Below are 10,000 nucleotides of genomic sequence, written 5' to 3' on the forward strand. Positions count from 1 at the left end.
AACTCTGCAGGAAATGTGGGGAATTAGGACACCTGGCGGCCGCATGTACTGTAGTCAAGTGCAGGAACTGCGGCGCCCCCCACGAGACCAGCCACTGCAGAGAAGAGAGGCAGTGCAATTTGTGTGGAAAGAAGGGGCACCTGTTTAAGGACTGCCCCTCTTCCTATGCCAACATGGCCAGAGCCAGCAAGGCAAACATGAACAAGCCTAGGCCTGAGCAGGAAGAGGGAGCAAGTAACAAAGATCAGTCCACATCACCACCAACAGTATCCAAGACCCAGACTCCAGCACCACCATCATCACCAGCACCCCCCTCACCCCCCCGCCCCCGAGACATGTCCCGTTTTACGAGGACCCCTTCCCCCAGCCCAGAGAGAGAGTACAACAGCTACTCCACTAGCTCCTCCAGTAGCTCCTCTGATGCAGAACACGAGGCAGGGAGGGAGCCCGGACCCAGCAGCGGCCCCCCCCTGAGTAGGGCCCTCTCAGCGCCAGCACTCCCCCTCGGCTCTCGTTATGACGCCATAAGGATTGAGTCCGTGGGGGAGGAAAGCGAAAGCGACAGTGAAAGTGAGAGTGAGAAGGAGGGGAAGGGAGTGAAGAACCAGCAGAGGGTGGGGAAAAGAAAGGGTAGAGACGAGGGGGGGAAAAGAAAGAAGATCAGGATCAAAGACAGCAAGTTGCAGGTGGCCCCCATAGATCCAAAACCAGCTAATGTCCACACAAAGTCCCCAGTCTTGCCCTCGCAGGCAGAGACGGAGGCGAGTGGGACGGCTACACTGCCGCCTAGTGGGCAGGTAGCAGCCAGCCAGGGCATCCCCAGCCAGCCTTCCCAGTCGTTGGCACAAACCCTAGCACACCTCGCAGAAGAGGTGTTCACTAATGCACCGAGGGAGAGGTCGGGGTCAACACCTTCCCTGACCAGCAGTACCTCGGTAGCAATGACCCTCTTCAAGCGAAGGGCCTCCCTTCAAAGCATCCTTGACCCCCTCCCTTGTATGGGCAAAACCAGGGGCCCCCTAGAGGTCCTCCTAGATACAGCACTGGAGGACATGGGAATACCCCTGGACGCGGTAAGCCAGAAGTCTGCTAACAGCTCCAACTCAACAGACGGTAACAGCCAAAGAATGCTGTCTGTCATAACCCCCCCCCAGGACAAAGCTGACCCACACGTTCCGAGGGGCCCTGAGCAAGTTCCACCAGACTTACCTTGTGGGGAGTTGAATAGCCCCAACAACTCCACGTACTGTGCATATAAAGACGGTGCCTTCTTGGACGAGGCAGCAGTGAGTACCTTCTCAGGGGTGATGGGAGTTGCAAATAAGCCCAAGCCCCCTCGAAGCAAGCGTAGAGCTAAGAGTAGGAAGAGTGTCCCGACCTCCCAATCATAGTCGCTATGGGGTGGACGCAGCGACTCCTTTTCTTGTTAGCTACCCTGATGGCCCTGATATGTGTGTCTGTTAATGTCAGGAGCATCAGGGAGACACAAAAAAGATTTGATGTACTAAACTATCTAGCTAACTTGAAAGCAGATCTCATCTTTCTGCAGGAGTGTGGTATTTCGTCGAGCCCTGATTATAGGGACCTGAAGGAGAGTTGGACCCTGGGGGACTCCTTCTGGTCGGGCTCCAACATAGCCAGAGCCGACGGAGTAGGTATCCTGTTTAAAAACCCATTTATTACCTCCCGCAGCAGCAGGGAGGTAGAACCTGGTAGAATTCTGAGCGTGGATGTGACATACAACAACACTCCCCTCAGACTGGTCAATGTCTACGCACCCACTAACCAAAACGAAAGAGTTCAATTTTTTCCACAGCTGCGTCCACTCCTGCTGGGGAACGTACCCGTCATCGTGTCAGGTGACTTCAATTGTGCTCTGAGGGACGTAGACCGGAGCAGGCCACGCAACGACCGCTCTAGTAGAGTTTTGTCCTCCGTAATATTTGATTTCTCCCTGTGTGATGCAGGTAAGGACCTGGTGCCTCCCTTTACCTGGGTGAGCTCATCTGGGACCTCCTTCTCCCGTATAGATCTCGTCCTGCATACCAGCTCCCTTACGAAGACGGCAGTAGACACCCAGGCCGTCTTCTTCTCTGACCATAGGCTCCTGCAGGTAACATTGCAGGTCCCTCAGACCTCCCAGATGGGGTCAGGGGTTTGGAAATTAAACACTTCCTTACTCGATGACCCCTCCATAGCTGCAGCCTATAAGAGCAGGCTTGTTGAGTGGACCACTTTGCGTGACCTATTCAACTCCCCTATAGAGTGGTGGGAGATGGTCAAAATGAGAACTAAGGGTTATTTCATAGCAGCAGGCAAGAGGAAAGCAAAAGAAAGGAGGGCCAAATATAAATACCTGAATGCTGCCCTCCAGCGTCTGAGCCTGCTTCAGCTTCGGGGGTTCCCTGTAAGCGACGAGATAGCCCAGACCAAGCTAGATCTTTCAGTGCTTTGTAGGGAGGAACAACGAAAGGTCATGCACAATGCAAAAGTGCAAAAAATGGAGGAAGACGAAAAGTGTACTCGCTTCTTCTTCCAGAAAACGAGGGAGAAGCGGCACTTGATGTCCTCCATGCTCGACAGCAGGGGGAGGATAGTAGAGGATAGTGAGGGAGTGAAAAAAGTGGTAGAGAACTTCTATAGGGACCTGTATAACATCAAAGCTACAGATGACACCCTGATAGAGTGGTTCCTGAGCCAGTTGGAGCCTGACTCAGTGCGGGACAAGGAGGAGGAGGAGAAGGACCCAGAACTCACGCTGGAGGAGCTCACCCAGGCGGTTAAGACCATGAACACCGGTAAGACGCCAGGTCCAGATGGCATCCCGGGTGAGTATTACCATCTTTTTTGGGACACGCTAAAAGTCCATTTAGCGGAGGTCTACAGAGCGGTCTACAGGGAGAAGCGGTTGGGCCCTTCTATGCGGGAGAGTGTAATTACTCTCCTTCATAAGAAAGGGGAAGTTAAAGATCTACGGAATTGGCGCCCAATCAGCCTCCTTTGCGTGGATTACAAGATACTAGCCAAAGCTCTGATGCTCCGGCTACAAGTACACCTCCCTTTGGTCATTGGCCCCGACCAGGCTTGTGGCGTCCCAGGGAGGTCCATCACCGATATTTTAATGTTAACAAGGGACATTCTGGCTTATTCTAGAGAACGGAACCATCCCCTCTGCCTGTTCAACCTTGACCAGGAGAAGGCGTTCGATAGGGTAAGCCATGAATATATGTACAAAGTGATGGACCAGATGAAATTCGCTCCTGGACTTAGGGAGTGGGTTAAAACCATATATACAAACATTAGTACCCGAGTCTTGGTGAACAGGCACCTGACTGGTAAAATATCTATCCAGTCAGGGGTCAGACAGGGTTGCCCACTATCCCCACTGCTATATGTCGTGTGCATTGAACCCCTCCTGCAGGCAATTCGTAGGGATACCAATATAACTGGTTTCCAGCTGCCTGGATCCAACGGGGTCCAGGTCAAAACAACAGCATATATGGACGATGTGTCACTCATTTGCACCAACACATCGTCGGTACCTAGGATTAGTAATATCCTTGAGAAGTACTGCACGGCGACCGGGGCAGTGATTAATAAGTCCAAGAGCGAAGTCTACGTGTCTAAAAATTGGCAGGTAGATAGGGAACTGTCGGACATGTACCCTGTCAAAAAGGACAAAATCAAGATTCTGGGCCTCATTTTCGAGAACAATAGCTCGGGGGCCCAGAGCTGGACGGCGGCCATTAACCAGGTCCGTAAAAAGATTGGCGGATGGAGCACAAGATCCTTAACAATGACGGGTAGAGTATTAATAACCAAGTCTATACTGTTCCCCATCCTCTCTTATGTAGGAAAAATCTTTCCCCCAGACAGGACCACCAAAAAAGTGGTGGACCGCATTATCCACCGCTTTATCTGGGGCAGCAAGATGGAGAGGGTAAAGCGAGCCACTCTGAGTAAAGCCGACAAGAAGGGAGGTAAGGGGGTCCCGGACGTTGTGCAGCTCACCCGAGTGCAGGGGCTCACGCAAACTATCAAGAACATCCAGGCCCTGGACAGGAAGGTATGTTACATGAATCGTTTCTATTTTGCCACCTGTCTCAGGGCCTTGGGCCTCTGCACTATTGATAACACCGTGCCGTACTCCTGGGACCCCCCATTGTATTATAGAACCTTAAGGGACACTATATATAAATTGGGCTTAGATAAAGCAAAATTGGCCTCCTGGGAATACAAGGCTGTAACTAAATATCTTGCCGGTTCCCAGGAAATTGAAAAAGTAGCTACTTTCTCCCTCACCCAAAGCCAAAAAATCTGGGAGAATGTGTCTCACAGCTGCCTCAGTAATGTCCAGAAGGATATAGCATGGAACACCGTCCACAGTGCACTCCCCACTCGAGCGTTCATGTTCAGGAGGGGACTAGCCCAAGTAGAAACATGCCCCTATGCAAAGTGCCGCAAGAGAGAAACACCAGCCCATATCTTCTGGGAGTGTGATGTGGCTGGCAGTGTCTGGCTCTCTGTCTCTGTCTTCCTAAACAGGTTTGCTGACACGGCCAAGATGACCGCTGAGACTGTGCTCTATGGGCCTGCGGGAGGAATCACTACCAGCACAGCTAAGTGCGTTTGGCGTGTCATCAATGTTGTCAAGCAGATCCTGTGGGAAGGCCGTAACGTCTGTGTCTATCACAAGCAGGAGCTAGACACTATCACCACGACCAGAAGGGCACAAACTCTTATCAAGGACTTTGTAATTCTGGACATCCGGACCCTCGGGAAGGACAAGGCCTGCGCGGAGTGGAGGATCGCCGGACTTCAGGACGTGAAGATGGAATAAAGGAAAAAACTGGAACCGCTAGCTCCTAGGAGCGGGACTACGGGGCACCGCTAAGCCTTTTATTTATTTTGTCATGCCAGCATTGTGCCCTTTTTAGCTGGCATGACCGTTTTTGAACGGTGCCCTGGTTTTATGTAGTCTTTTTGTTTCAGTTTTATGGACTTTTATTTGATTTATGTTGAATGTTTTATTTGATTTTGTTTTGTTTTGTTTTATGTATCTTTAAGATTTTTAATGTAAACTATTAAAAGTTACATTTTAAGTGTTTTAAAATTTTAGAATTTTAACTCACTGTTCCACACACTGTCCCTTTTCCCCTGTCCCTGTTTTAGTAATATAGTTTTATGTTCACTTTTGAACTTTTAGAGAGCACTCCCCGGCCCTCACAAGCACTGGTTTTTTATAGATGGTTCTTTTTTTCCAGTCACTTTTAAAACAGCACAGGTTTTTTTCATGTTGATTTTAATCTGTGTCTGTTTTAACCATGTACAAAGCACAATTGTCTTGGTGTTTTTAAATGTGTTTTAAATGCTTTTAAAACAAAATGTATGTCTGTATGCATGAATGTCATCTTTAAAAGAAATGTAAAATGAATGAAACGAATGGGTGTAAATGTAAAAAAATGTAAAATCTCAATAAAAGAGTATTTTACTAAAGATTTCCGTGGAGAGGAGCATTTATGAGTTCAATGCAATTTTTGGCTAGCCCTGCCCCTCGGGGTGGGGCTCGACATGGGTTTAAAAGCAGAACGAGCACAGCGGCGCCGGCCGTGTTAATAATTAGAGCCTGGCACCTTTTTTTTTCTTTTTCTTTTTTTTTTCTTTTTCCCATTTTTCCCCTCAGTCCAAGAAGCGAGTACCCCGGCAGCTCCGGCGGGCGGCCGCGCCCGGGGCGTTTGGTCAAAACCATTGTGGGCATCGCTTCTCGGCCTCTTGGCTCAGATCAAGTGTAGTATCTGTTCTTATCAGTTTAATATCTGATACGTCCCCCATAGGGGGACCCGTCTATATTAAATTGATTTTTGGAAGCAGGAGATGGAACCGGGGCTTGCTCCGTCCACTCCACGCATCGACCCGGTATTGCAGTACCTCCGGGAACGGTGCACAAGAAAGGTCAAAAAAGAGAGAGACAGACAGGCAGGCAGGCAGGCAGGCAGGCAGGCAGACAGACAGGCAGACAGAGAGACAGAGAGACAGAGAGAGCGCTAGCCAGCCTCTCCCTCTCCCTTTTTCTGGGTTGTATTTTTTCCCGCTCTTTTTGTTGTTTTTTTTTTTTTTTTTTTTTTTTTTTTTTTTGTTTGTTTGTTTGTTTGTTCCAAATAAGGAAGGCAGGCCTGCCTAACTGATGGACAGTCTGCTCTGCTCACGCAGCAGGCCAGTGTACCCAGAAGGCCTTGCGCTCGTGGGAGGAGGAGGACGAGCGCAGCGGTAAAGCAGAAACGGAGCTGTTTAGTGGGGCAAGGAGCCCTCGCTTTCAAGGCGGCAGCAGCAGCAAAGCGCCCCTTTGCCGGGACCGAACGGCACTTGCGTTTTGGGAAGAGTTCCCTGTTTTGTTTGGTTTTGTTTGGCCTTGCCGCCGGGTAGAGGAGAAGGCCTTTGGGCCGGCCGGAAGGGCTGGGCTACCAGTAAAACCACACTCTGGCTTCTCTTCAGTTCGAATAAATCTTTCGCCTTTTACTAAAGATTTCCGTGGAGAGGAGCATTTATGAGTTCAATGCAATTTTTGGCTAGCCCTGCCCCTCGGGGTGGGGCTCGACATGGGTTTAAAAGCAGAACGAGCACAGCGGCGCCGGCCGTGTTAATAATTAGAGCCTGGCACCTTTTTTTTTCTTTTTCTTTTTTTTTTCTTTTTCCCATTTTTCCCCTCAGTCCAAGAAGCGAGTACCCCGGCAGCTCCGGCGGGCGGCCGCGCCCGGGGCGTTTGGTCAAAACCATTGTGGGCATCGCTTCTCGGCCTCTTGGCTCAGATCAAGTGTAGTATCTGTTCTTATCAGTTTAATATCTGATACGTCCCCCATAGGGGGACCCGTCTATATTAAATTGATTTTTGGAAGCAGGAGATGGAACCGGGGCTTGCTCCGTCCACTCCACGCATCGACCCGGTATTGCAGTACCTCCGGGAACGGTGCACAAGAAAGGTCAAAAAAGAGAGAGACAGACAGGCAGGCAGGCAGGCAGGCAGGCAGGCAGACAGACAGGCAGACAGAGAGACAGAGAGACAGAGAGAGCGCTAGCCAGCCTCTCCCTCTCCCTTTTTCTGGGTTGTATTTTTTCCCGCTCTTTTTGTTGTTTTTTTTTTTTTTTTTTTTTTTTTTTTTTTTGTTTGTTTGTTTGTTTGTTCCAAATAAGGAAGGCAGGCCTGCCTAACTGATGGACAGTCTGCTCTGCTCACGCAGCAGGCCAGTGTACCCAGAAGGCCTTGCGCTCGTGGGAGGAGGAGGACGAGCGCAGCGGTAAAGCAGAAACGGAGCTGTTTAGTGGGGCAAGGAGCCCTCGCTTTCAAGGCGGCAGCAGCAGCAAAGCGCCCCTTTGCCGGGACCGAACGGCACTTGCGTTTTGGGAAGAGTTCCCTGTTTTGTTTGGTTTTGTTTGGCCTTGCCGCCGGGTAGAGGAGAAGGCCTTTGGGCCGGCCGGAAGGGCTGGGCTACCAGTAAAACCACACTCTGGCTTCTCTTCAGTTCGAATAAATCTTTCGCCTTTTACTAAAGATGTCCTCCATGCTCGACAGCAGGGGGAGGATAGTAGAGGATAGTGAGGGAGTGAAAAAAGTGGTAGAGAACTTCTATAGGGACCTGTATAACATCAAAGCTACAGATGACACCCTGATAGAGTGGTTCCTGAGCCAGTTGGAGCCTGACTCAGTGCGGGACGAGGAGGAGGAGGAGAAGGACCCAGAACTCACGCTGGAGGAGCTCACCCAGGCGGTTAAGACCATGAACACCGGTAAGACGCCAGGTCCAGATGGCATCCCGGGTGAGTATTACCATCTTTTTTGGGACACGCTAAAAGTCCATTTAGCGGAGGTCTACAGAGCGGTCTACAGGGAGAAGCGGTTGGGCCCTTCTATGCGGGAGAGTGTAATTACTCTCCTTCATAAGAAAGGGGAAGTTAAAGATCTACGGAATTGGCGCCCAATCAGCCTCCTTTGCGTGGATTACAAGATACTAGCCAAAGCTCTGATGCTCCGGCTACAAGTACACCTCCCTTTGGTCATTGGCCCTGACCAGGCTTGTGGCGTCCCAGGGAGGTCCATCACGGATATTTTAATGTTAACAAGGGACATTCTGGCTTATTCTAGAGAACGGAACCATCCCCTCTGCCTGTTCAACCTTGACCAGGAGAAGGCGTTCGATAGGGTAAGCCATGAATATATGTACAAAGTGATGGACCAGATGAAATTCGCTCCTGGACTTAGGGAGTGGGTTAAAACCATATATACAAACATTAGTACCCGAGTCTTGGTGAACAGGCACCTGACTGGTAAAATATCTATCCAGTCAGGGGTCAGACAGGGTTGCCCACTATCCCCACTGCTATATGTCGTGTGCATCGAACCCCTCCTGCAGGCAATTCGTAGGGATACCAATATAACTGGTTTCCAGCTGCCTGGATCCAACGGGGTCCAGGTCAAAACAACAGCATATATGGACGATGTGTCACTCATTTGCACCAACACATCGTCGGTACCTCGGATTAGTAATATCCTTGAGAAGTACTGCACGGCGACCGGGGCAGTGATTAATAAGTCCAAGAGCGAAGTCTACGTGTCTAAAAATTGGCAGGTAGATAGGGAACTGTCGGACATGTACCCTGTCAAAAAGGACAAAATCAAGATTCTGGGCCTCATTTTCGAGAACAATAGCTCGGGGGCCCAGAGCTGGACGGCGGCCATTAACCAGGTCCGTAAAAAGATTGGCGGATGGAGCACAAGATCCTTAACAATGACGGGTAGAGTATTAATAACCAAGTCTATACTGTTCCCCATCCTCTCTTATGTAGGAAAAATCTTTCCCCCAGACAGGACCACCAAAAAAGTGGTGGACCGCATTATCCACCGCTTTATCTGGGGCAGCAAGATGGAGAGGGTAAAGCGAGCCACCCTGAGTAAAGCCGACAAGAAGGGAGGTAAGGGGGTCCCGGACGTTGTGCAGCTCACCCGAGTGCAGGGGCTCACGCAAACTATCAAGAACATCCAGGCCCTGGACAGGAAGGTATGTTACATGAATCGTTTCTATTTTGCCACCTGTCTCAGGGCCTTGGGCCTCTGCACTATTGATAACACCGTGCCGTACTCCTGGGACCCCCCATTGTATTATAGAACCTTAAGGGACACTATATATAAATTGGGCTTAGATAAAGCAAAATTGGCCTCCTGGGAATACAAGGCTGTAACTAAATATCTTGCCGGTTCCCAGGAAATTGAAAAAGTAGCTACTTTCTCCCTCACCCAAAGCCAAAAAATCTGGGAGAATGTGTCTCACAGCTGCCTCAGTAATGTCCAGAAGGATATAGCATGGAACACCGTCCACAGTGCACTCCCCACTCGAGCGTTCATGTTCAGGAGGGGACTAGCCCAAGTAGAAACATGCCCCTATGCAAAGTGCCGCAAGAGAGAAACACCAGCCCATATCTTCTGGGAGTGTGATGTGGCTGGCAGTGTCTGGCTCTCTGTCTCTGTCTTCCTAAACAGGTTTGCTGACACGGCCAAGATGACCGCTGAGACTGTGCTCTATGGGCCTGCGGGAGGAATCGATACCAGCACAGCTAAGTGCGTTTGGCGTGTCATCAATGTTGTCAAGCAGATCCTGTGGGAAGGCCGTAACGTCTGTGTCTATCACAAGCAGGAGCTAGACACTATCACCACGACCAGAAGGGCACAAACTCTTATCAAGGACTTTGTAATTCTGGACATCCGGACCCTCGGGAAGGACAAGGCCTGCGCGGAGTGGAGGATCGCCGGACTTCAGGACGTGAAGATGGAATAAGGGAAAAAACTGGAACCGCTAGCTCCTAGGAGCGGGACTACGGGGCACCGCTAAGCCTTTTATTTATTTTGTCATGCCAGCATTCCGCCCTTTTTAGCTGGCATGACCGTTTTTGAACGGTGCCCTGGTTTTATGTAGTCTTTTTGTTTCAGTTTTATGGACTTTTATTTGATTTA

General features: G+C 50.1%; 3 non-coding genes across 3 annotated transcripts; all 3 read left to right on the top strand.

The window, feature by feature from the left end:
- Nucleotides 1–5,756: 5,756 nt before the first annotated feature.
- On the top strand, nt 5,757–5,950 carry LOC131696964 (U2 spliceosomal RNA). Its single transcript, XR_009306847.1, has one exon. It is a non-coding gene; the product is annotated as a U2 spliceosomal RNA (small nuclear RNA).
- A 522-nt stretch (nt 5,951–6,472) lies between these two features.
- LOC131697223 (U5 spliceosomal RNA) lies at nt 6,473–6,587 on the top strand. The gene has a single exon (XR_009307071.1). It is a non-coding gene; the product is annotated as a U5 spliceosomal RNA (small nuclear RNA).
- A 194-nt stretch (nt 6,588–6,781) lies between these two features.
- Nucleotides 6,782–6,975, top strand: LOC131696965 (U2 spliceosomal RNA). The gene has a single exon (XR_009306848.1). It is a non-coding gene; the product is annotated as a U2 spliceosomal RNA (small nuclear RNA).
- The last annotated feature ends 3,025 nt before the right edge of the window (nt 6,976–10,000 follow it).

This window comes from Acipenser ruthenus, chromosome 13, assembly GCF_902713425.1.
Source record: "Acipenser ruthenus chromosome 13, fAciRut3.2 maternal haplotype, whole genome shotgun sequence".
Classification (NCBI taxonomy): Eukaryota; Metazoa; Chordata; class Actinopteri; order Acipenseriformes; family Acipenseridae; genus Acipenser; species Acipenser ruthenus.